Genomic DNA, 5782 nt, shown 5'->3' with positions numbered 1-5782 from the left:
TACGTTGAAAGTGACACGTGGACACAAATGGTCAAAAAGCGACAATTTCTCACCTTTCTGCCCGTTCGAAGCTCAAGAACTGACCATCGCCACCCTGATCTTGTTGTATTCCTGGACATAGGGAAGTGTACCAAGAAAAAATGCACTATTTCAATAAACAACTCGCCCAGGGCTGCTCAAAGCTGAACAGAACCTATCTCGAAGTTTTGGTCCTTTTGCCCGTGATTCTTCACTTTTCGACTAAACTATTCGTAGCAGTGCCAAATGTTCAGTGTCAGGGAATCCGGGTGCCAGCGGCCTACAAGCAAACCAAAAATCAAATCAAAGCGGTCACTCATGTTGCAGCTGGGTCTTGTTATAGAGAGGTACGTTGAAAGTGACACGTGGACACAAATGGTCAAAAAGCGACAATTTCTCACCTTTCTGCCCGTTCGAAGCTCAAGAACTGACCATCGCCACCCTGATCTTGTTGTATAGCTGGACATAGAGAAGTGCACCAAGAAAAAATGCCACATTTCAATAAACAACTCGCCCAGGGCTGCTCAAAGCTGAACAGAACCTATCTCGAAGTTTTGGGCCTTTTTGCCCGTAATTCTTCACTTTGCGACTAAACTATTCGCAGCAGTGCCAAATGTTCAGCGTCACTGAATGCGGGTGCCAGCGGCCTACAAGCAAACCAAAAATCAAATCAAAGCGGTCACTCATATTGCAGCTGGGTCTTGTTATAGAGAGGTACGTTGAAAGTGACACGTGGACACAAATGGTCAAAAAGCGACAATTTCTCACCTTTCTGCCCGTTCGAAGCTCAAGAACTGACAATCGCCACCCTGATCTTGTTGTATAGCTGGACATAGGTATGTGGACCAAGAAAATATGCCACATTTCAATAAACAACTCGCCCAGGGTTGCTCAAAGCTGAACAGAACCTATCTCGAAGTTTTGGGCCTTTTTGCCCGTGATTCTTCACTTTGCGACTAAACTATTCGTAGCAGTGCCAAATGTTCCGCGTCACTGAATGCGGGTGCCAGCGGCCTACAAGCAAACCAAAAATCAAATAAAAACGGTCACTCATATTGCAGCTGGGTCTTGTTATAGAGAGGTACGTTGAAAGTGACACGTGGACACAAATGGTCAAAAAGCGACAATTTCTCACCTTTCTGCCCGTTCGAAGCTCAAGAACTGACCATCGCCACCCTGATCTTGTTGTATAGCTGGACATAGGGAAGTGCACCAAGAAAAAATGCCACATTTCAATAAACAACTCGCCCAGGGCTGCTCAAAGCTGAACAGAACCTATCTCGAAGTTTTGGGCCTTTTTGCCCGTGATTCTTCACTTTGCGACTAAACTATTCGCAGCAGTGCCAAATGTTCAGCATTATTCAATGCGGGTGCCAGCGGCCTACAAGAAAACCAAAAATCAAATCAAAGCGGTCACTCATATTGCAGCTGGGTCTTGTTATAGAGAGGTACGTTGAAAGTGAAACGTGGACACAAAGTGTCAAAAAGCGACAATTTCTCACCTTTCTGCCCGTTCGAAGCTCAAAAACTGACCATCGCCACTCTGATCTTGTTGTATTTCTGGACATAGGGAAGTGTACCCAGAAAAAATGCCACATTTCAATAAACAACTCGCCCAGGGCTGCTCAAAGCTGAACAGAACCTATCTCGAAGTTTTGGGCCTTTTTGCCCGTGATTCTTCACTTTGCGACTAAACTATTCGCAGCATTGCCAAATGTTCAGCGTCACTGAATGCGGGTGCCAGCGGCCTACAAGCAAACCAAAAATCAAATCAAAGCGGTCACTCATATTGCTGCTGGCTCTTGTTATAGAGAGGTACGTTGAAAGTGACGCGTGGACACAAATGGTCAAAAAGCGACAATTTCTCACCTTTCTGCCCGTTCGAAGCTCAAGAACTGACCATCGCCACCCTGATCTTGTTGTATAGCTGGACATAGGGAAGTGCACCAAGAAAAAATGCCACATTTCAATAAACAACTCGCCCAGGGCTGCTCAAAGCTGAACAGAACCTATCTCGAAGTTTTGGGCCTTTTTGCCCGTGATTCTTCACTTTGCGACTAAACTATTCGCAGCAGTGCCAAATGTTCAGCATTATTCAATGCGGGTGCCAGCGGCCTACAAGAAAACCAAAAATCAAATCAAAGCGGTCACTCATATTGCAGCTGGGTCTTGTTATAGAGAGGTACGTTGAAAGTGAAACGTGGACACAAAGTGTCAAAAAGCGACAATTTCTCACCTTTCTGCCCGTTCGAAGCTCAAAAACTGACCATCGCCACTCTGATCTTGTTGTATTTCTGGACATAGGGAAGTGTACCCAGAAAAAATGCCACATTTCAATAAACAACTCGCCCAGGGCTGCTCAAAGCTGAACAGAACCTATCTCGAAGTTTTGGGCCTTTTTGCCCGTGATTCTTCACTTTGCGACTAAACTATTCGCAGCATTGCCAAATGTTCAGCGTCACTGAATGCGGGTGCCAGCGGCCTACAAGCAAACCAAAAATCAAATCAAAGCGGTCACTCATATTGCTGCTGGCTCTTGTTATAGAGAGGTACGTTGAAAGTGACGCGTGGACACAAATGGTCAAAAAGCGACAATTTCTCACCTTTCTGCCCGTTCGAAGCTCAAGAACTGACCATCGCCACCCTGATCTTGTTGTATAGCTGGACATAGGGAAGTGCACCAAGAAAAAATGCCACATTTCAATAAACAACTCGCCCAGGGCTGCTCAAAGCTGAACAGAACCTATCTCGAAGTTTTGGGCCTTTTTGCCCGTGATTCTTCACTTTGCGACTAAACTATTCGCAGCAGTGCCAAATGTTCAGCGTCACTGAATGTGGGTGCCAGCGGCCTACAAGCAAACCAAAAATAAAATCAAAGCGGTCACTCATATTGCAGCTGGGTCTTGTTATAGAGAGGTACGTTGAAAGTGACACGTGGACACAAATGGTCAAAAAGCCACAATTTCTCACCTTTCTGCCCGTTCGAAGCTCAAGAACTGACCATCGCCACCCTGATCTTGTTGTATAGCTGGACATAGGGAAGTGCACCAAGAAAAAATGCCACATTTCAATAAACAACTCGCCCAGGGCTGCTCAAAGCTGAACAGAACCTATCTCGAAGTTTTGGGCCTTTTTGCCCGTGATTCTTCACTTTGCGACTAAACTATTCGCAGCAGTGCCAAATGTTCCGTGTCAGTAAATGCGGGTGCCAGCGGCCTACAAGCAAACCAAAAATCAAATCAAAGCGGTCACTCATATTGCAGCTGGATCTTGTTATAGAGAGGTACGTTGAAAGTGACACGTGGACACAAATGGTCAAAAAGCGACAATTTCTCACCTTTCTGCCCGTTCGAAGCTCAAGAACTGACCATCGCCACCCTGATCTTGTTGTATAGCTGGACATAGAGAAGTGCACCAAGAAAAAATGCCACATTTCAATAAGCAACTCGCCCAGGGCTGCTCAAAGCTGAACAGAACCTATCTCGAAGTTTTGGGCCTTTTTGCCCGTGATTCTTCACTTTGCGACTAAATTATTCGCAGCAGTGCCAAATGTTCAGCGTCACTGATTGCGGGTGCCAGCGGCCTACAAGCAAACCAAAAATCAAATCAAAGCGGTCACTCATATTGCAGCTGGGTCTTGTTATAGAGAGGTACGTTGAAAGTGACACGTGGACACAAATGGTCAAAAAGCCACAATTTCTCACCTTTCTGCCCGTTCGAAGCTCAAGAACTGACCATCGCCACCCTGATCTTGTTGTATAGCTGGACATAGGGAAGTGCACCAAAAAAAATGCCACATTTCAATAAACAACTCGCCCAGGGCTGCTCAAAGCTGAACAGAACCTATCTCGAAGTTTTGGGCCTTTTTGCCCGTGATTCTTCACTTTGCGACTAAACTATTCGCAGCAGTGCCAAATGTTCAGCGTCACTGAATGTGGGTGCCAGCGGCCTACAAGCAAACCAAAAATAAAATCAAAGCGGTCACTCATATTGCAGCTGGGTCTTGTTATAGAGAGGTACGTTGAAAGTGACACGTGGACACAAATGGTCAAAAAGCCACAATTTCTCACCTTTCTGCCCGTTCGAAGCTCAAGAACTGACCATCGCCACCCTGATCTTGTTGTATTTCTGGACATAGGGAAGTTTACCAAGAAAAAATGCCACATTTCAATAAACAACTCGCCCAGGGCTGCTCAAAGCTGAACAGAACCTATCTCGAAGTTTTGGGCCTTTTTGCCCGTGATTCTTCACTTTGCGACTTAACTATTCGCAGCAGTGCCAAATGTTCAGCGTCACTGAATGCGGCTGCCAGCGGCCTACAAGCAAACCAAAAATCAAATCAAAGCGGTCACTCATATTGCAGCTGGGTCTTGTTATAGAGAGGTACGTTGAAAGTGACACGTGGACACAAATGGTCAAAAAGCGACAATTTCTCACCTTTCTGCCCGTTCGAAGCTCAAGAACTGACCATCGCCACCCTGATCTTGTTGTATAGCTGGACATAGGGAAGTGCACCAAGAAAAAATGCCACATTTCAATAAACAACTCGCCCAGGGCTGCTCAAAGCTGAACAGAACCTATCTCGAAGTTTTGGGCCTTTTTGCCCGTGATTCTTCACTTTGCGACTAAACTATTCGCAGCAGTGCCAAATGTTCCGTGTCAGTAAATGCGGGTGCCAGCGGCCTACAAGCAAACCAAAAATCAAATCAAAGCGGTCACTCATATTGCAGCTGGGTCTTGTTATAGAGAGGTACGTTGAAAGTGACACGTGGACACAAATGGTCAAAAAGCGACAATTTCTCACCTTTCTGCCCGTTCGAAGCTCAAGAACTGACCATCGCCACCCTGATCTTGTTGTATAGCTGGACATAGAGAAGTGCACCAAGAAAAAATGCCACATTTCAATAAGCAACTCGCCCAGGGCTGCTCAAAGCTGAACAGAACCTATCTCGAAGTTTTGGGCCTTTTTGCCCGTGATTCTTCACTTTGCGACTAAATTATTCGCAGCAGTGCCAAATGTTCAGCGTCACTGATTGCGGGTGCCAGCGGCCTACAAGCAAACCAAAAATCAAATCAAAGCGGTCACTCATATTGCAGCTGGGTCTTGTTATAGAGAGGTACGTTGAAAGTGACACGTGGACACAAATGGTCAAAAAGCCACAATTTCTCACCTTTCTGCCCGTTCGAAGCTCAAGAACTGACCATCGCCACCCTGATCTTGTTGTATAGCTGGACATAGGGAAGTGCACCAAAAAAAATGCCACATTTCAATAAACAACTCGCCCAGGGCTGCTCAAAGCTGAACAGAACCTATCTCGAAGTTTTGGGCCTTTTTGCCCGTGATTCTTCACTTTGCGACTAAACTATTCGCAGCAGAGCCAAATGTTCAGCGTCACTGAATGCGGGTGCCAGCGGCCTACAAACAAACCAAAAATCAAATCAAAGCGGTCACTCATATTGCAGCTGGGTCTTGTTATAGAGAGGTACGTTGAAAGTGACACGTGGACACAAATGGTCAAAAAGCGACAATTTCTCACCTTTCTGCCCGTTCGAAGCTCAAGAACTGACCATCGCCACCCTGATCTTGTTGTATAGCTGGACATAGGGAAGTGCACCAAGAAAAAATGCCACATTTCAATAAACAACTCGCCCAGGGCTGCTCAAAGCTGAACAGAACCTATCTCGAAGTTTTGGGCCTTTTTGCCCGTGATTCTTCACTTTGCGACTAAACTATTCGCAGCAGTGCCAAATGTTCCGTGTCAGT

Source organism: Sycon ciliatum, chromosome 5 (genome assembly GCF_964019385.1).
Source record: "Sycon ciliatum chromosome 5, ocSycCili1.1, whole genome shotgun sequence".
In the NCBI taxonomy this organism is placed as follows: domain Eukaryota; kingdom Metazoa; phylum Porifera; class Calcarea; order Leucosolenida; family Sycettidae; genus Sycon; species Sycon ciliatum.
The sequence above is the reverse complement of the archived record's forward strand: the minus strand, read 5'-3'. Positions refer to the sequence as shown.